General features: G+C 49.2%; 1 protein-coding gene and 1 non-coding gene across 8 annotated transcripts in view; both read right to left on the bottom strand.

The window, feature by feature from the left end:
- LOC142575180 (carboxypeptidase D-like) overlaps positions 1 to 20,708 on the bottom strand; it is a 193,700-nt gene that overhangs the window by 111,409 nt on the left and 61,583 nt on the right. Inside the window, exon 1 of one of the 7 annotated variants that reach the window (XM_075684279.1) lies at positions 13,706 to 13,723. The exons of 5 other annotated variants lie outside the window; for them this stretch is intronic. The gene's annotated coding sequence lies outside the window, so the exon portion shown is untranslated. Of the gene's footprint in view, positions 1 to 13,699; positions 13,724 to 20,708 lie in introns of those variants that run through there. One more of the 7 variants, XM_075684278.1, reaches the window with a different exon arrangement.
- TRNAS-GGA (transfer RNA serine (anticodon GGA)) lies at positions 5,962 to 6,036 on the bottom strand. The gene has a single exon. It is a non-coding gene; the product is annotated as a tRNA-Ser (tRNA).

Below are 20,708 nucleotides of genomic sequence, written 5' to 3' on the forward strand. Positions count from 1 at the left end.
TATACTCAAAGCTTTGCTCCCGATGACTTCCAAGGCCAGGTTTACACATGTCACAGAAACGAAAGCACTCATGGCTGTGCCAAAAACTTGCTTGCAGTAATCCCCATTACACACAAAGTAACTGTTGCTAAGGCAGAAGTGCAGAAGGCGACAGAGATCTTCAACCTCGAACGGGGTCCTTGAGGGTAGAGACGGATATTTGCTAAGCACTTGTTTGCAGCTTTCCACGGTGAAACCTATTGGTACTGATGTGGACATTGACTTCACGTCAAAGGAAATCAACCGGTCTTCGTCATACTAGTTAATTTTCTTCAGAATGTCGACAAAATGTGCCGAGTCTTTAACATTACAGGATGTGTTTCCGACAAGTGGTCGCACGCAGCTGATACAGATGTCTCGCTTCTATGTGAACAAGAGACCTGTAGGGGACTCGAAACGTCATAAACTCCTTTCTCTTTTCAAAGTTTGGCGAGTGTATGTTTGCTGTCAAGAAGAAAATGGGCTATATTCTGTGACTCAAAGGCAGCCATGCAGCCACTCTTATCAGCTCTGCGTCGCAACCCACATGAACGATTGGCAGCAGAGACACCATTACGCTACCATCAAGCGGGGGACATAGGCCACGGCATTGTATTTCAGTGGCTACCTGTGCACTGCAACATCACTGGTAATGAAAGTGCCAACAAAGCAGCCCGTAAGGCACATGGAGAATGTGAAAGAACCTCGATACCATTGTCGAGAACGGATGCAGCGCGCGGTACCTCAGCGGTAATATTATAACTCTAAGAAAACCGAATATAGTGGAGTTTACCAACTGGTGCCTATATGCCATGGACCCACATATGAAATTACAGCTTTTAACGGGTTTTAATCGACGGGAACAAACATTACTGTGCCGCGAGCGAATAGGAGTTTCTTTTACAAACATCTGCTCATTCCTAATTGGAATGGCGAACAGTGTGAATTGCAGCACATGCGGAGTTGAGGAAACTACCAAGCGTCTCTTATGTGACTGCCCCACTTACGAAGATGAGAGGAGTGCCATTCGGACAGCTTTGGGGCATTTGGACGACTGGCAATTCACAGAGAAGATCTTGGGCCCGTAGACTCGTGCGTCTGCTGTGCGCAAGGCTACAAAAGCGCTTCTGCATTTTTGGAATGCACCAGCCTGTACGATCGTCTGTGACCAACTCAGCAATGAATGCCTAACTGTCTGTGTAACTGTGCAAGGTGTGAACTTCTTCGTTCCTTCTCCTCTTTCAATCTACTTTCCCCTTTCCCAGTGCAGAGCCGCCTACCGGGCTCAGCCTGGTTAACCTCCGTGCCTTTCCCTTATGACTTCTCACCTTTGCACAACCTCAAGATACACTATCAGACGGTTGCGAATTTTCCATCTTGTAGCGTGACTTTTCAGCACTTTTCGTACTTTGCGGTAAAAAAAAAATTAACAGAAGCACTCGAAAGTGTATCCGGTTAGTGAGGTAAATTGAGAACCGGCATACTTGATAGTGGACGACGATCGCGAATGCTTCTGACGCCGCCGGCATAAACATCACGCTATGGGGACGATCGCTCTCCTGATCAGCTCACGCCCGCTTTCGTAGATCCCACAGCAGTGCGCGGCAGGCGACGCGCGCGGACCCGTTTTGTGCGCCTGTGTGGTAGACGCCGCACGCGTTTCCCCGAAGGGAAAACCCCTCCTGCGCTGCGACCTTGCCAGCGCGCCGACGACGAGGCGGCCGACGTCGTGCCTCCGATTACTGGGGCGTGCGTGTCGGCTCTGCTCCAGTGCTCGCGCACGCTTCGCTGGAAATTCACCGAGGGCGGAGGTGCGGAGCGCGTGCAGTTCTCGATCGACGGGGCGGCAACACGTGAAGCCCTCGCTCGACCGCGTTAAGCGGTTTGGGGAAGGCGCGAGCACGCCTTTTCACTTTTCCCACTGAGGCACGCACAGCCTCTGGCGAAGCGATCGAAGGTTCGCTCGTCGAACCGATTCCATCAGAGTTACGATGCTCTCCTTGAGTGGCCGTTACTTTCTTCGTACAAAGTTATGTGCTATAATCTAGCATTCATCCATCGACGGCTACTATATAGCGCGGGGCAGTTCTACGATCGATTGGGAGCGCGGGCGTATTAGCGTATTACTGAGAGATCCTAGAAGGAGCTGGCAGCTGGGATAGTTGATTATACATCTTGATAAAAGCTATTGTCTTTCTTGAGGGCGACTGGCCCGTGTGAACGTCTTTGACCTGGTGAGGCCCTCTGCGCTCGTGCGCGAGCTCACCGCGTCTTTCATTCGCCCCACCCCTCTCTATCTCATCTTTCTAGTCCCCCTTTCCCGTCCCCCAGTGTAGGGTAGCTAACCAGACGCATTTCTGGTTAACGTCCCTGCCTTCCTTCTTTCTTTTCTCCTCCTTCTTGGTGAAAACTCGTAGAGCGCAGGAAAACAAACTTGCATACACGCACGTACCCATACAGAAGAACACACGAAAAAGGGGGACAGTTCCTTTTGTGATGTTTTTGTGTGTGAGTGCATGCATGCATGCGAGCGTGTTTTACTGCGCTCTTGAGCTGTTACCGAGATACTGAGAGAACCACAGATACGACCGATCTGTAATCGCGGAAAGGCGTCACGTTTCCGGCATATTTCATGAGAGCGCCGAGCGTTGCAAGCAACGTGCTCTGCAGCGCCTGCCACCACGCAGTTAGTGAGGACAAGGCTATGTAAAGAGGATTGTGCACTGATTATAGAAGGCATCTTCGCACACACGGTTCTATTTAGCGTAATCTCTTAACAGAGTGTAACCTCCAGGCACTGACGTCATGTCCGGTCCCTAATATTCCAGTTAATTATGTTGACCTTGTAACATTTCTTAATTATTGTTTTTAAATCTTGGAATGAAAACACTCAATCACTACTCAGTTGACAGTTAAAGAAAACGTGGGGATACGTTGACCAACCAGCTGATTTTCCTCTTTGCACATCACATGCCTCCTGTCGGAATTAACGAGGAATGCGACAAGAAGATACTGGGCCCAGCCAGACGCTCGCCACGTCCGCCTTAAAAGGCTGGATCCCGCGATGCATTTTTCTGTTCAGCGTGGAATTCCACGCCCTCATGCCTGCCTGACACATACACTACGTTTAGGTGTCGCTTTCGCGCGCAGGTACTTACAGATCATTGGACTGGCGGACTCCCCGGACTGTTCAGCGTGTGGCGTTGTTGAGACTATAGTGCTCGTGGTGTGCCCTGTGTAGGCGCGCGGAACACTGACACTGGAGGCTACCTTGAGCCATTTATGTTGAATTCCAATGGTAGATCGCGAGCCCTCGGCCGGATCACGAACGGAGCGCGTCACTCCGACTGAGATCGCGCTCATCTGCTCACACCATATCTGCGAAGGGAATGCGGGCGCTCCCGCTGGGGCACTTAGTACAGGAAAATCAAGTGAGAGGGCGCTAGAATAGAGAGAGGAACAAGCGCTTGGAAGCGCAACCCACCACCCCATTTCACTGTCCGTATCAGAAGAATCATCACTCGACTTGGAAATCGTACTGTCCGAGTCGGAGCTGTCTAGGAGCGCGAACAAAATCGCACGGCGCGAAGCGGCGTCCACGTTTCCCATGTCGTCCATAGCTGCCCGCGACCGGAAACAGGCGACCGTGACAGGAAGCAGAGGCGGGTGAAGGAAATATGTCACGAGGACTTCCGGTCAAATCTGCCGATTTCGGCGGAGCAAATATTTTTGCTGCACGGAGCAATCCGGGATCAGCGGCCGGTCCCAATCTGCCACTGGAACACACAGCTCACGCTCCCATTCTGCCATTGGAATAGGATTGCTCCATACAGAGCAGAAAAACTTGATCTGGATCTGCCATTGGAATTCAACATTAGACAGCAGACCACTATCGGAGGACCTCCTGCTAGGTATACGGCCGGAGAGTTGGGAGACGATAGAAGTAGTACGTGCTTTTTTACGTTTTTTAGGCGACGCGGTCCTCGACTCGCGCTTGTGATGGAAGCACCTATGCGACGTGTTCTTTAGTCTTGTTTCTCCCATCATAATCCCCCATTGTGACCCTTTTTCTTCTCCTCTTCCCGTCCCCTTGCGGAGAGTAGCAGGCCAGATACTCCACTTTCAGGCCTACCTCATTGCCTTTTCCAGTCAATAAACTTTTCTCTTTCCACTGCGTGAAAAACGCAAATAAGTGCTCTCTATATGAAAAACAAAACATATAAACAGAAACTGAAGTAGGTTACATGAAATTGACTTTTTCGGCGGTATCCTCATTCACGTGCCTTCATCAGGTAGGCCTGCATGCTGCACGCGGTACTAGAACCTCGGTGGCTTGCTCTCGTTAGTCAATTGCGAGATTTGAAAGAGTTTGATTTCCCAAGCTTTGCCGAACCGAATGGCCAAATCAGGTGTGGAAGAAGCGGCTTGCTTCGGCGCAAAGGCGGTGGCGATAGCCTCGCGGCACGGCAACTGTGCAGGGGTGCGCCCCATTCACGCGACGGGCCCGATCGCCGATTCACTGCGCCGACCGACGCGGCTCGGCGGCGCCGCGAGGAGACAGCCCGCGGTGCCGTGACGCGCGGCGTGATCCAGCGCTGTTGAGCCGCATCGCGCTTGGTCAGCGCAACGGATTTGCGGTACGGCCTGTCGACTAAAGTAGGATGCGAGGGTCTTTGGAAAAGCGCATCTCTTTAACCTACATATACTCTAAAATTCAGATCGCCAACTCACCCCCTCCCCTTTCACAAACCATGGCAATGGCTTCTGTCGGGCTATTGGTTACTACCCGCAGAAGCGACAGACGCCGCCGAAAAGAGCTGCGCCATCGTCTATCGCTCTGAACTTAGCTGCGGCAATTCCAAAACGAAGACCGGCAAGAAAGCGCTGCGTGCGCGCAGCGTTCACTCCGGCGTGGTTTTCCTCGGCTGTAGGTTACGAGCGATAGACGATTACGCACGCAGCTGGTTTTGTCAGCGCCTGTCGGTTGTCGTCGGCTGCTCTCCGTTCCAGTGACAATGAAGCCTAGCTCTTGCTTCGTGCGAGGAATACGCGCGCGCGAAATGTATTAAAAGAGAATTGCAGTCTCATCGTAGCGATGCCTTCGGTTCGCTGCACCCTTCGAGACGACGCAATTCGAACGTGTTCCGCCTGCCTCAGGAGGCGCAAGAGGAAGCGGGCGTACTTGACCTAGATGCTTCAGTACTTCCTGCACAGCGGAGGTTAGTGTTCTTGGTCTATCGCTTTCGAGAGTACTCTTGCGCCACAGCGCGATGCGCCTCACTGGGGTGCAGAGTGCTCTTTCAACGCCTTCAACAAGTACTCGATGTCTAAAAATTTTTTAAATAATAAATTAGATTATTCTAACGTTAGCTTAACGTTGACACAGCGAAAAGCTGGCCCAATGATGTTTCGAAAAGTAACAGCGCTAAACAGACAAGGACATAGGCAAAGAACAGCGCGACACTGGCATATGTAGTCTAACCATTACTCTATAGCGGGGAAAAACAATTGTGAGCGATGAGATGGTGCGTTCGTCGTGATTTTTCTAGCCCTTGCATTTACCGCTAGGTAAATGTTTAGTCTCAAACGGGTTCAGCGTACATAAGCAACACGCCGGCTTTGTGAGAGACACCACAGTGGAGGGCTCCGGATCAGTTTCGACCAGCTGCTGTTCTTTAATCAACGCACACGTGAGCGTCTTTGCATCCGCAGTTTTTCCTCCGGAATGCGGCCACTCCGGCTGGGAAGCAAACCCGCGACCTCGTGCTCATAGGCAGCACGCTACAGCCAATGAGTTAGACGTAGTAGTTCTGCGGAAACGCGCAAGATGGAGAGAAGTAATGAATAAAGGGAAAATAAGACATCCACCCGTTCGTAGCGATTGCTACAAAGGAAACCCATACGGGTTCCTCGAAAGAAAAGCTTCATAGTTGAAGAAAAATTCGTCCTGGTCCGGGACTCGAACCCGGGACCACCGCCTTTCCGGGGCAGCCGCTCTACCATCTGAGCTAACCAGGCGGCTAGCAGATGGCAGGGCGAAGTCGAAATTGTCGACTTACCAGCCTAGAATCGCCTCGGTCGGTTCCGCGGGCGACGGGCTGCACGTGGGAGGCGGGGAAACGGTAAGGCGTCGTTGTAGAAAAGTTATGCATAGACACCACCGTCGGGGTTCAAGCCGATGCTTTCGATTTTGAGGGTAGCGATCAACCGGTTGCGGCGTCGGGTGTCACACCGGCGTGCACTGAGAGGATCTAGTGTTGCGCGAAGTGCAAGGCGCCGCTCGCTGAGCGGTGACGGTGCCCTCAGCGCGCACTGGCGTTGCGACGTGGCCGTAGCCATTGCGAGGCGGCACTAGCGTTCACGCGGAAGCATACCATGCACTTTTGACAACCCATTCCCTCTTAAGGACACTGAAGTGGGTAACACCAAGAACGAGCGTCTACGTGGTGAACATGGTAGCAGTTGCAAGTTATTCCAATATTCCCTCGCCCATTTTTCCAGGTACGCATATTTGTCTTAAATACTCGAGCACTCTTCCGGAATGGCGATCAAGTTGTTCTGCTTGTCTGTGTAGACAGTGTCACTTCTGCATTTTCACTCCGTTTATTTCTATATTTTAGCCTTTAACCTCATCCTGTCAGCCGTCTATGCAGCGGGGACATTCCTTTCCGCGGGTATTAGAAATCCGATAAACTAACTGCTCGAAACAGTGCCCTTGGCTCGGAAGTCTAAATGGACCTGTCACTTTATGGGAGTGTGACGCCCGAAAACTAGCTGGAAACGACAAGCGTACAAAGTAGGCTTCACATTCTCAGTCATCGTTCACTGAACGCGATAATTCAAGCCGCGGGGTGTTATAGTCAGTATACTGATGGAAGCCCTATAGAGGCAGATAGTCTAATGTTGCCGTTGCCTTCTAAACAATCGCAAAAAACAGAGAAGCCGAATCTGCCCTTTCCTCGCCTATACCGCTGCATGCTCACGATTTGCGAATTTCAAGTTTAGGAGAACCAGTCAGAAATTTCCGCACGACTTGCAGCGCGAACGGCTAAACTGCATCTGTTGTGTTTCGCTTTGTTTGTATCACATACTGCTTTCTTTTTCTTTTCATCCATTCACCTCCGAGGAAGTAAGTCTGCTTCTTTGCGAGCCTCCGCTGTTTGGGCACTTGAGTCAATTGAGAGAGGCTTACAAAAGCAGACTTCTCCTTCCCTGTCCTTCTTTGTTCCGCCCGTCTGTATTTCTGTTTCTTTCGCGCTTTCTTGCGCCTGTCAGCTCTCGCAGCGTGCTTCGAAGACCTGGCCAAAGCATTTTACGGGCTACGGCAGCTGCGGCGATATTCAATACGGCCGCCCTGGCGCGCATGTCCTTCCGACCGACCGAACGACGCCTGCGGCGCCGCGAAGAGTGACGGCTGGACACGCGAGCTTTTTACGCTCGCAGTGATACGGTGTTCGTGGCGGAGTTCCATCTTCTGTGCACGTCGGAGAGTTGCGCGAGAAATAGCGGCGGAAGGGAAGAGCACATTTTGGTTCGAGGCGGACATAAATGATAAAACAGGCCGGCAATACTTAAGTCTTATAGTTCCAAATAGAAAAATGAAAATAAGTTTGAGGCAGAACTGAGAAGCCGCAAAGCATAATTTCCGGACTGTCTTCATAGACACATACAGGAATAATACACGAAGTTCCTCATAACGCTCATAGGTTCGTCTCATTAATAGGTTCGTTTCAAGAGCCGAACAACCACGGAGCAACAACACAATCCATCGGAAAAAAAAAATGAAGTCACCGTAATATTCGAAGCTGTGTATTAACACGGACGGATCGGAATAGTGTAATCCTACACGCTTTATTACTATGCAGCCTGCTTGTGCTGGCTGTAGCTGCACATAGAATGCGTTCGTTCGCACTTGGCCAGCCCGGGTATAGTTAGCGCGGAGAACGTATTGTCCGAGGCACGTCGCGATAGCGGCAAAAGAGGCGCTACTCGCTGTGCTATAACGCGCTAAATTAGCGCGATCACATATGTACGCATCGATGGGTATAAACGCTCACGTTTCTTCGCCTACACCCGCGTGGGCGTACTAGTGACCTTCGGGATGGCTGCACCCGTTGACCGGAACTGGCACGCCGTGTTCCGGAGAGATGAAGAAGCACGAGCCCCGCAGGAGGCGTTCCGAAGCGGGCCCGTTTCGTGGGCGGCCTTGTTCGGCGGCGGCGTCCCGGCGCGTCGGGCGCGCGGTGCACGCGCAAAGCACACAAAGCGAGGCACACAAGCGCGTGCCGTTTGTTGGCTCACCGTGTTGACCCACTGAGGACGGCCTGGCAGATGGGCGAACAACGAGCATCGCACGCCTCGCGGCCGCCGCCCATTGTGAATAGGGGGGGGGGGGGGGGGGGCGTCAGGCCGCGTAACGGCACGACCCCCGAAAACGCCCAACGCTGGCTGCGCCTTTTCGTGGCACGGTTGCTTCCGTCGGGGTGGCTCGGATCCTCGCGGATTTATTTGCCTTAACAGCTCCGTAGTTGTCGGGAATGCCGCCGGGCTTGCCAGGCAGTCAGTGGTTTCTGCGGGCGATAGCGGACGCGCTGGTCTTTCGGGTCTTCCGGCAGGGTCGAAACGCGAGAGTGTTACGCAACATCCCTTGGGTAATACCCCTGTCGAGGGGGTCTTTAAGGTAATAAAGCGAAGCGTTTCGTGCTGTCATCGACGCCTCCGTTAGCGTATACTCGTGATCGGCGCGTGTGCCTGCTTTCAAATCGACACGCGAAAGCGCTTGGTCTCTGAAAGGAAATCATCGCCATGACACACTGACTACTTTTCTTGCAGGTCAAAAGCATCTGCCAAGCTGCCTAATTGCAGCAATTACAGCTGTCGCGTGCCAAAGAAGAATAATCTAATGTGATCACTTGGTCTGCCGTTTCGACTCCCTTCGTGTCTACTCCATCGATATGCATCCACTGAGGAAACGTGAAAGGATAGAGCGACAACGACGCGAGCAGCGTTTTTGTTTGTCTCCTTAGTCGGGTGCAACGAGCTTTAGTTCTGGCGCGTATCGCAGCGAACTGAGGGAGCACGCGATGAGGCCAGCGTGCGAGCCCGCAAGGCTGCCTCAGCGTTCGTATCCACTGAATCTAACAGAACCAAGAACTCCCTCAAAAAATCGAACATTCAGGGTGCGAGTCGGCGACGCGCTGGCGCCATGCAATTCTAATGCATGCAGCCGTGCATCTGTGAAGCAGGGCATATGTCAGGTGTGTTATAGCCATTAAAAAAATCGCCTGTGGCATATAGCTCAAATCTACTCCTTGAGCTGGATTGTTCAAAGAGGTGGACATTAATAGTACGAGAAATCAAAATGCATAATCGACCAATTAACAGAACTTGACTAATTAACTTTTAGCTACTTACTTTAGAGCCCATATTGCAATTCAAGAACTGAAGCCGCCTTTGGCCATATGCTACAGAGATTGTGCATGCTTTGCGTTCAAGGGCTCAAGGCCTTTCTCATACGACGCGTTCACCGTCATAGCCAGTGATGGGCAGGTTTGCCGCTTCCGCGCGTGGGGGGAATAGTGTGAGCATTCTATTCACCCTTCATCTTCTTCGTCTGTACACATATGCATCATCACGGCCAGCGTCATTCGCTTCAGCGCGCGGCCCTGCTGAATGAAGCGTCGAGGCAACGATGTCTCACACCAGTAACTTTTCAATGGACATTCACATGTAACAAATTTAGAAACTAGCTCCCTCTTCCGTGGTGAGCGCCATCAAACTTGCGGCAAGAAATGCACCCTTATTCCACCTACTTTAACAAAACGCCTATTTGTGCATTGAAGCACGCAATTAAATAGAACGCCAATTAATCACATTGCAAACTTTGGGAACGCATACGTCGATGGAGGTGGCACCCGCAGAATTCATTCCAGGTGGATAAGCCTTGCGAATTTACCCGCTACATTTCGTAAATCGCAATATGTGCCGCAACATCAATCAGTATAAAGGTTGGTTATTAAAATTTTTCTAAATAGCCGACTATGCCTTTCAACATGCGCTGCAAATAATACCGCCCTTTCAGAAAAATCCAGCTCAAGCAGTCTATAAATTTGTGTTACATGCAAAAGCTGATCTTAAGAAGCTGTGTTAGATCTGTAAAAACGTAAATATAGATTTGAAAGTGCGTGAAGACGGAGATAGAAGACGGCTCTGTCTGAAGTTGCAGTGCTGTTTTGCTAGATGCGTGTAATTCGAGCATTCCAGTGACTTCTCGGATCAATCTCGTTGCTGCAGCAAGGAGTTCTTTTACGATTAAAAAACGCGTGGGTGCGCACCGATAGCTTTCGGTGCGCACCCACGCGCACCAGCCTCCTCATCGCAGCGTGCGCGCTCACACACACACGCACACACAAGACAAACATGCGGGTGCTCGCAACTTGCTGTCATTGTGCCGTGGTATATACATTCCGTCGTGTTGAAGATGCTTATGGAAGCGAGACTAAAGTCCATTATGTCTGACAATATGTATCTCTTTGGTACGTCAGCATAAGTCGTATGAGCAGCACTGCGATATGCTTGCACCACCCGGCACTGGACCCTTTCATCCAGCTTGCCACCTTGCGGCAAATGGTTTAAATTTGAAAGAATTGTATCTTTTGTGTGGTGAGTTTCGAAAGGCATCGTTACATGATGCAGCGCATGATGAAAAAGCACCACTGTTGTTGGACGGCCATTTTGCGGAACACTAAAGGTTTCAGCGTTCTCACATTTAAAAAAAATGAAAAAAGGGGGAGGGGGGCACATCGGCGTTGCTTCTGCAGTCACGAATCGTTTTGGCAACATGCTGTCTGTGCTACTGTGAGCGATCTCTCTCCCGTGAGAAGGCGGCAGAACGCGCATGGTGGCAACCGAAAGCTCTAGCAGCAATTGTTGTAGAACTAAATGACAAAAGCGTTTAGAAAAGTCTGCACAAGAAGCTATGGAATGGACATTAGATGACAGAAAAGAGGGACGCGAGGAAACAGCCACGTACCATTATCAAGTGCTTGAACTGCCCCGCCGACGGCTCGCACGGATGCTATAGCCCTACATTTCCCTATGAAGCCCACGCGTATAGCGAGGCATATCGTGTACAGGCCGCTATACGTCAGACCAAACTGAGATGCCACTGAAACCGGTGGACCCAGAATTCGCCTTCGGGTGGAAGTGCCGGACCGGGTGTCGTTTGTCTAGCGTGGAGAAACAATAAGCGCAGAAGCGCGCTTTGGGACATAGAAATCACTGCACGCTCAATTTATGTGCGCAAGCCCATGATGTGCATGGCACTCCTTTGCGCCCGTAAAAGCCGACGCAAAAGGCGGCCGCGTTTGATACGCTTTCTGCTCGGTCGACGCCCCAGCGGCAGCGACAATAGCACACAAGAGAGCTAATCGAGGAGACGCAAGGTTCCGTTCGCTGCTGCCAGATAGAATAGCTTAATGAAGCCGCATCAGTGGTGCGTTGTGCCCTAGGTAAGAACAGTATGTAGCCGTACAAAAGTACCTAACTATACTCCATGGCCATTCGGGCCCATTTAGCGCACTGACATATGGCAGAGACGCAGGAAAACGTTTTACCGGGATCCCTGTCGCGATCCGTTTATGTGCAGACGACACGCCCATCGATTTGAGCATGCCCTTCTTTACGTTACATATTTCACTGCAGCAACGCCGGGCAAACGAAATACGTTTCAGTGTCTGTATTTAAAACGGCGCAGTGCTGGCACTGAAGCAACGCACCGTATACGACATGCCTTGACAATGTGTTTCTTTTTTTTTTTTCAATTTGGTTGGTTACTATCACACATCCGACAAGCCCAAAGTGCCGATACCGCAGGAGAACATGGTGATGCAATGAGGATAGAGTTTCCATCGAGACTTTATTAGTCGAAGTTGCCATCCTCGCTATCACGTGCCATCCTCGAAAAAATGGGTCAAAGTCGCACTTGCTCATATACCATGTGTCCCACCTAATGTTAGCCAAGATGTTCGACGAAAAAAGAAAAAAAGAAGATTAAAAAATCACGGTGCAAGATGTGACTACAAAATCTACGGTGTTCGGGCTTCAGATGTCCGACGATCGAATACCGTAAGTCTTATAATCCTATCTTGCTTCCCGTAGGCCTTAAAATCGTACCTTGCACAGTATGTTCCAATATTTTTTTAGCAGGTTAGCTAACATTAACTGGGACACCCTGATTACTAATACCGACCTTTGCATAACGTAGCAGAGGCACATATCAGTCGATTTGACAGGAGTGACATCCACTTCGCGCTGCTGAGCACGAGGTCGCGGGATCGAATACCGGCCACGGCGGCCGCATTTCGATGGGGGCGAAATGCGAAAACACCCGTGTACTTAGATTTAGCTGCGCGTTAAAGAACCCGAGGCGGTCGAAATTTCCGGAGTTCTCCACTACGGCGTGCCTCATAATCAGAAAGTGGTTTTGGCACGTTAAACCCCATAATTTTGTTTTATCCACTTCGCACAAAACAGACTTGCGTAACGTTGAGGCGGCGACGGAGCATGAGGTAATGTTATCATATCAAATATTTAGTGGACTTCAAGCTGTGCGCGCGCGGTTGCTGCCCATAGATTTGGGCCTCCGCTCACACTGATATGATTATTTTTTCCTTTTTTTTTTGCAGAACTCCTCCGCTTTCCTCTGCACATTCGCGCAGCCAATTCCGGTCCCTCTGAGCATGCGTCATAAACACCCGTGCCGGGTCTGTTATCTCAAACATCCTGGACGTGAAGATTGAAGTTGATGGAGTAGGGACACAGCGCGTGTGTGTGTGCATATGTACTTCAAAAATTGGAGGACGCTTAAGCTTCGCCTTCAAGAGTAAAACGCGACAGCGTTCCCGTCGACCCGCCAAGGGGTATTGGGCTACGGCGCAGCGACTACGCGCCCCGCATCGGACGCGGTGAGCGTCGAGCAACGCAGCGTTCGGCGCGACAACGAAATGTGCGCCTCAGCAAGCGACGAACGCCTGAGCCTTAGAAACAGCTCGTTTCTAAGGTGACACCGCGTTCACTAGAGGCGCTTTTGTACCGCTTTGAAGCATCGAACTCGTGGCTCAGTGGTAACGTCTCCGTCTCACACTCCGGAGACCCTGGTTCGATTCCCACTCAGCCCATCTTGGAAGTTGCTTTTTATTTATGAAGTGCCTGCCATGATTTATCGCTCACGGCCAACGCCGCGGACGCCGACGCCGACACCTACGCCGACGCCGACGACACCGGCTTTTCTGCGACACGAGCTCCTTAACGCTATCGCGTTAAAACAGAGTTGCTCTGACAGGTCTCTATACGCAGCTTGCTTAACGCATAAGCCAGTACGCACGGTGAAATAGCAGTGACAGCAGAATGACATTTATAAATTCATATTTTACCCTCAGTACTAGTAACGAGATAATACCAACCACTTGCTGTTCCCTCTACAGAAACGTGTTGTATCGCGATGTGCTATACAAGGACAAGTACTGAACCCTCTTCTGGTGACGTGAAATTTCACTAACTTGCGTAAACTACATGTTGCTGCCTCTCGCGGTGACGTCTATGTAAGATTGAGATGCATTGTGCTTCACTCGAGCCATAAATATGCGTGACCGGACTGACTTCGCAGCCTGCCACAACTCACTATTACCGACGCTGTACGCATAGCGGCGAATCCAACTGCCACACGATCGTCCACCAGTCGCTTCTCGCTGTACGTTTCCCCTTGGCAGGAGATGATCTCATCCTCACAAACGGCGGCCCGCCGCCGCTAGAACACATTGTTTCCGACGCGGCCGAGCGGAGGCGTGGTCGCCCACAGCTGTCGGGGCAATGGTCTCCCTGCCGAGCCGAAGTAACGGGATCGGCGGACCGGGGGCGAGCATTGTTCTCGGAGCCGATGAGCGTGACGGCGGCGACGAGAGCGTCACCTCGACCGTCGTCCGGCCCGCTTGCTCGCGCGTGGCAGCCGGGCGTTTCGCCGCCCGGGACGGCTCGCGGCGCCGGCCCTTCTTTTCTTTCACGTCGAGCCACGTGTTCGTAAGATGCGCGATATATCGATGGGGGAACAAGGACTCTGCTAAGCACAGCCAGTCCGTTTTGTACCTTCCCGGAAGAGGACTACACTATCGCAACAAGTACGCAGGCCTATGAGGAGAAAGAGAGATATATGTAAACGTTTATTGCTTTTTAATCCTTCTTGTTCGTTGTCTTACTTCCTTTTTTTTTTCTGGGAGGGCAGTTTTGGGGTAACCGACTTTCTCAGTGGCTGATCTTCCCATCGATCGTCCCAGGTAATAAAAAAGAAAGCGACTGCATTGCAGGCATCGAGTCTCAAGAGTGGCCGGGATTTAAGAAAGGTTGTCGCGAGTAAAACGGAAAGATTCAGCACGATGCGCGCACGTTTTTTGTTGTTGTTGTTGTTGTTGTTGTTGTTGTTGTTGTTGTTGTTTTTGTTTCTTCAGAGTCGTGGAAGCGAAAGCCTTGGCCAGGAATTGTGTGTGAGGGACAACATGGCGACATCTCTCGAGAATATGTGCTAGCTGAACGTGTCACTCTTTATCTATTTATTTATTTATTTTTAGTTTTCCCCACGGCGACATATCCTCTGTTAGTTTGAACTTCGTGTTTATTACTTTCGCTAAAGCAGAAGAAAAGCCGTATTTTTATTCCATTTTAGGCGTCCTTTATTTTCGGCACACTCTGTAATTTTTCAAGAACAGACGCAAAGGGTTCAATTTATTGAAGCTACTGCTTGAGCAATGCGATCAATTGGAATGCAGGCACGTTAACCTTGAAGATAGTTGCGCCTGCTCAAGTCTTTAGACACGCCTTGTGCGAGGCATATATCCTTAGGAGAAAATTTACAACAGTCTTTTACGTCTAGATGGCTCTAGGAATAGCCCGCAATTTTTCAGCGCGCTCTTCTATAATAAAAATAAATTGGTAATGGACGCTGATCCATGCTCTTGAGCCGAAAAAATATGCGAAGCGGTGGATACTGGTTTGATACGTGAGAAATGCGACTCGCAGTAGTCCAGCTGTCGTTAGCTGATTAAACGCAAATGTATTCGATCCGCGCGCGACGCAATGAGGACAGTCGCGTCAACGAAATAACAATAAGGATCATCGGCGGCCATGCCGGGCAACACGTTCGAATGAGAGAGTATCCCATACAAATTACGCAAGCTTATTGCCATGAATACAACTAGCCACTGCGTCGTAACCATCGCGTTTGAAATTTTCGTAGGTGTCAGCACTAACCTAGATTGCCACCTCAGAATCCGCGCATACTTTCCGCTAGGCCCACTGCACTGTTTTATGTTCTGCACGGAAGTGCCACTAAATGGGCCGCAGTATTCTAAAAATATTTCTCAATTGTAGCAGAACAAAACTTGATATTTGAGAAGCGTATTTAGGAACATACGAAACGCGAACACAGCCCGTGAAAGTTAATGCGTCTCCTTGAGTTTGAATAAGACGGCGTAACTCAGTTTCAACTCTTGTTTACTTATTCATATACGCAAATAACACAAGGCTACTCTGACTGACCAACCGGTGAACAGATGCGAAGGAAGTATGCGATGTTTAAGAGGAAACGCCAAATACTTTTCACTGAATGAGAGTCACGTATTGAGTTTACTTATGTTACGCGCATGTATATTATAAGCACAGCGCCCTCTTGCTCCGCACGTTATGATCGTGCCTCGCTTGTCGTGCAATTGCGAAACGAAAGGGAAGCCCTGGACGAGTGTTGAGTTGCTGCATTATTGGATAATGTCTGTCATTTTCTTTCTTTTTTTTTTTTTGCTTTTGACAAGCAAGTCTAACCTTGATCAAACAACGCATATGCTAACCCTGACCAGAACAATCACAGTCCAAGCGCCACTTGTAGGACAACAAAACGCATGACATCCGTCCGCGTTTTCCGCGCATCACTGCTCGCTAAAGGCGGATAGATACGGATATGATCACCTTTCTTTCCCGCAAAACTGCTTCGTGGTTGCTCTTTTCTTTTTCAATATGGCGGACTCAAAGTGGGAGCTGGGTGGACAATACAAATACGAACAATGCAGCAACAAAAGAAAAACACCGGTGCAAGCTCAAGAACGTTACTTCGCACTCTGATCACTTGTTTCGTAGCTTAAAACCTTGAGGAGTAGCGAAAAAAAAGCACGGACCAAGAAAGACACGAGTACACCCAGGACGGGCGCAAATACTTCCAACTGCGCATATCCCCGAGGTCGTGTACAGACGATTACAAACGCTCAACATCAACATGTGCCACACAAGTTTTCCACAGAGCATCGTTTTTGTCGTTAATAAGAAAAGTTTGAAAAGCTTGGAACTATCAGTTGTCAAAGCGCTAAGACCAGTCAAATCGCGCTTGTCGATTTAAGACGTGCGTGCGCCCTATCTCGAAAAATAACATGGCAACGCAAAACCGGCAAGGGTGGGAAGAAACGCCCATAAACAGAACCCCTAACTAAAATTGACGGATTTCAAGGAAACCTTTACAAAGAAATGCTCGAATGTACTACACGCATACACCACAATCAATGTTTATCGTTTCCATCAAAGAAACAAAGGTCCTTCTTCGTCAAGAACCCATCAAGGTATGCTAACCCAGCATTATGTACGCCTGGCAATACACTTCCCTTTCGAGCCTATCTGCCGCTTTTTCTTAAATAACATCGTGTTTTGAACACTGCTTTCCACCAACACTTCCTGCAATGAATATCTGAAAGACCCGCCGTTTTGCTGCGCACCGCAAAATTATGTTTTCTTGTTCTCTCGTTGGAACAACGACCAGTCTGTACTTTGTAAACCCCTCAGCATGGCAAAGGGATTTGGTAAACCACTCCTTCGACACACTTGGTGAAAGAGTTGACATACCGTGTTTCACAGCCATTTTGTCTTTCTTTGTGTGTCATAGTACAAGCACTTCATAGTCTGTAGAAGAATCGGCATTTGGGCAAGTTGGTACTGCTTGAATACGTTGAAGGAAACCCTGAGCCACAAATGCGGCTGAGGGTTAAATTTCACACGTGAAATGCCAGCTAAGAATGAGCTACAGTTTTTAGATACGAGGCTTAAGCTAACTGATAAGCATGTAGGCTGGATGTATTGCCCAAGGTCAGAAAAACCAATTTAAATTTTAACTCCGCACATTCGAAGGTGGTGAAAGAATGGCATTGCTCTTCCGGCTCTACTTTCCACACTTTTGAAATCTTGTTTTAACCAGACTTCTGATAGTTTTTTAAAACAACTGGAGCGTTTGAGAGCGGCAGGTTTTCGGAAGAATGCTATCCGCGTCACCGTGCAGAAGCTTGTTAAGCGTGTAAAAGCAGGAGCGACCACAAGAATGAATAATCTAGAGCCTGTCGAAAAGATGGAAAAAGTAGCTGTAATTCCATATGTACATGAACTGCCACACAGCCTCAGAAATGTAGCAGGTCGGTTTGGTGTAAAAGTCCTTTTTTCTGCCCCTATACAAGACGATCAGAAATTTGCGGTAAGACTGATAGGAAGCTGGCACTGGCTGCCTCCATGCACTCTAGCTAGGAAAGGCCCCGCATGTGCACTGCAGAATGGGAGTTGCGTACTAGCCTCCGTTTTCCTACGGTCACGTCTACATCGGCCAAACAGGTCGGTGCCTGGACATTCAAGCCGCTTGCGGCCCCTAAACTAAAGCTCTCTAATAGAGAGCTTTAGAATAGGGGCCCCAAACGTTTTGGGGCCCCAAAGAAATAGCGTCGAAGCCACTGCGCATGCGCAAGACGCAAACTGCCTTTGGGTTTTGCGTTGGGAACGCTATTTCACCGATTTAGCGGGAGCCCAAATAGCGGCCCCAAAAGTTTTGCGTCGGCAAACATGGCGGCACCCATCGAAGCGACGGCTCTAACCTAGCACAAAACTGGGTTCGATTCGCGGTAACGCGTGAAGTTCGCATGCTAGGAGAATTGAGTGTGGTTATCGCTTTCTCTCAACTAGCGTGTGTTATGAAGATTGACTCATTAGACGCCGCTGATTTTAAATTCGATTGTGGATTTTATGGCTCGTAGGCCTAACACGGCTAAGCTTGGCTGGTGAAGGCACGTAAAGTTGGTTTGCTCGAAACTAAGCGCAACTAATTGTTTGCTGCTTACAGAATAACCTCTAAATTGTAATTAAATGCGAATACACGAAAGCCAAAATTATTATTCCTATCATAAAATGGTATATTTTATTTAATTATTTCTAATAGCTTTTCTTCGACGCCGTAGTGGCGCTGTCAGCGCAAGACGCTATCTGCAAACGTAAAACCCTATTCTAAAACTCTTCACTCCTACGTGCCCCAACGCTAACACCCGCAAAGCTCTTTGGGGCCCCAAACTATTGGAGCCCCTATTCTAAAACTCTCTAATGACAGTTGCCTCCGAGTTCGGTTGGTGCGTTGCGTTGGCCTAAAATTAACCTAAAGGACGCCAACGCCGAGGTGCGAGAGCCACTAAGAGACACCTAAGTCAAAGATTAGGATCGCCTACCATTTCTAACTTTCAGCTTCTTGAATAATTATACGAGTTACCCAAGGTGTTTGTTTGTTAATTTATTTGCGTTTGGTCGGTACAGATTTACCTGAGGAGAAAAGACGCATATCTTTAAACCGCGTCCAGAGCGCGCAGACATCTGCGTCATCGAAATCAGCATAAGGCATGTTTCCATAAGTTCAATTATGCGTGTGTCGTTAGCCCTTAATGGTCTTTGAAATAACGAACTGATGGACTTTTATGGCTATTTACCGGAACAAGAGTAAAACAAACGCACACAAGATTATGATCAGAGAAACCTTGTCCTTCTTCTTTATACAGTATATTCAGAGAAATTGCGGTTAAGAAATACAAGACTTATAATACTGAACTGGACGCGCGCCCTGTACACGTGCGTTGGTACACGAACTACTTGTAACAGGTCACGCCTAAGCATAATGTCAAAAACAGTGTTAAAATGTTTGACAGAGTTAATGCAGGCGTCGAGGCGCTCCAGGTCACCAAATAGCAAAATTTTACTATTCTCAGAGTTAGCCATGTAATTTTTCAGTGTGCTGAGGTATTCCGGAGTGACATCTGGTGGTCTGTACAGCCCATATACAATAAAGCTATGACCCCAACAAGTTACCCTAACACATATGCACCCTACTTCAGCTACGTCTTCCATTAAAACAGCCTCGGTGCAGTTTTTGAATAAGATTGTCACCCCTCCTCCTCTAGTGGGCTTGTCTTTACGGAAAACAGTGTAGAACGAGGAAAGACATCGTCATCGGACAGTTGATCGTGCAACCAAGCCTCAGCAGTAACAGTCATGTGCGGATCATGTTGCCAGCAGGAGTATTTCAAATGTCTCAGTTTTATTCACTATACTGCGGCTATTAACTTTAAATGGCATTAATTGTTTGTTATAAGGTGCTGAGATAGGTTGTGTGTGCAACTTGAGGGAATGGCGCTCTCCTACCTTTATTCGCCTGTTTTGCGATTCGTCCCAATAAAACGTGTCTTGCTCACGCGAGAGGGCCGTCAGGTTTCACCTGATGGTCCCCCAGTGGGCCTAGCCAGGTGACGTGGAGTTTGCTTACGTCTATAGTGGACCAAATAAAGTTGTTTCACTCACTCCTCAACAATGAGCCTGTCATCAACTAGGATTACTTTTTCCCCTTGCTGATTTTTGTTCTTAAAGCTGTCCCACAGCAACTTGCGTTTCTTTAGCATAAACTTTGAATTTTGAATAAACACTTGTGATCCCTTCAGCTTTCGGACATTTTCTACTATTTCATTTTGTCATTGTAATTTTAATGTGCATAACTATGGGCCGTTTACCGGATTGTTTCCCGATAGTCGGTGAGTGCGTCCTATGTAATCGCATTTCACGCCAAGCTTTTCTGTAAGCAATTCTTTCACTACTTTTTTTTTCTTCAGGGTTGCATCAGTTTCTCAGAGCATTCGGGAATTCCGTGGATGCCGTTTATCCGTCAAGCGTGAATCCGTGAGTGCCAAATCCCGTTTATATGGTTTATCTTCCTACATCAATGATGTGCGAGAAGTGAAACATGATGCACTGAAAAATAAGTTTCGGCCTTTGCAAGCGTCCGGCTGCTCCGGGAACACGACAGTCGAGGCAGCCGGTGCACATGTGCTTATTTCGACTGGAATTCCGACGCGATGCCGTCCAAGAAGGTCACTGCCACGGTCTCGAAGTTATCGCGAAAGCGTGGCTGGAATTCCCTCGACAGAAGGAAAATAGAACACGACGACCAAGCGGAGCCCTGTAATCGGTACGAGTGCGAATGTCCAATTAGTATTCAACCGTGCGCATGTACCACAACAGAAAAAAGCGGGCGAGAAACGCGTCCAATTAAAAGAGAAACCACTACGGGCGCGCGTGTCTGTAGCCTTGCAATGCCTCCTGCTTTCTTGCATAAGTCGATAACCGCAGAAAACCGAAGCGTGGATTTCCTGGCCTACCGTCTCTAAGAAAAAGAGAAGCGGCGTCAGCATCAGGACTATCGCTTTCCTTCACTAATCGACTGTCTTGGACTCTGAAAACAGCTGTACGTTGAACTTAATCGTACCCCAGACAGTTTTCCAAAACACAATGTCTACGTTCGGGGCGAACAAATA

Source organism: Dermacentor variabilis, chromosome 3 (assembly GCF_050947875.1).
Source record: "Dermacentor variabilis isolate Ectoservices chromosome 3, ASM5094787v1, whole genome shotgun sequence".
Classification (NCBI taxonomy): Eukaryota; Metazoa; Arthropoda; class Arachnida; order Ixodida; family Ixodidae; genus Dermacentor; species Dermacentor variabilis.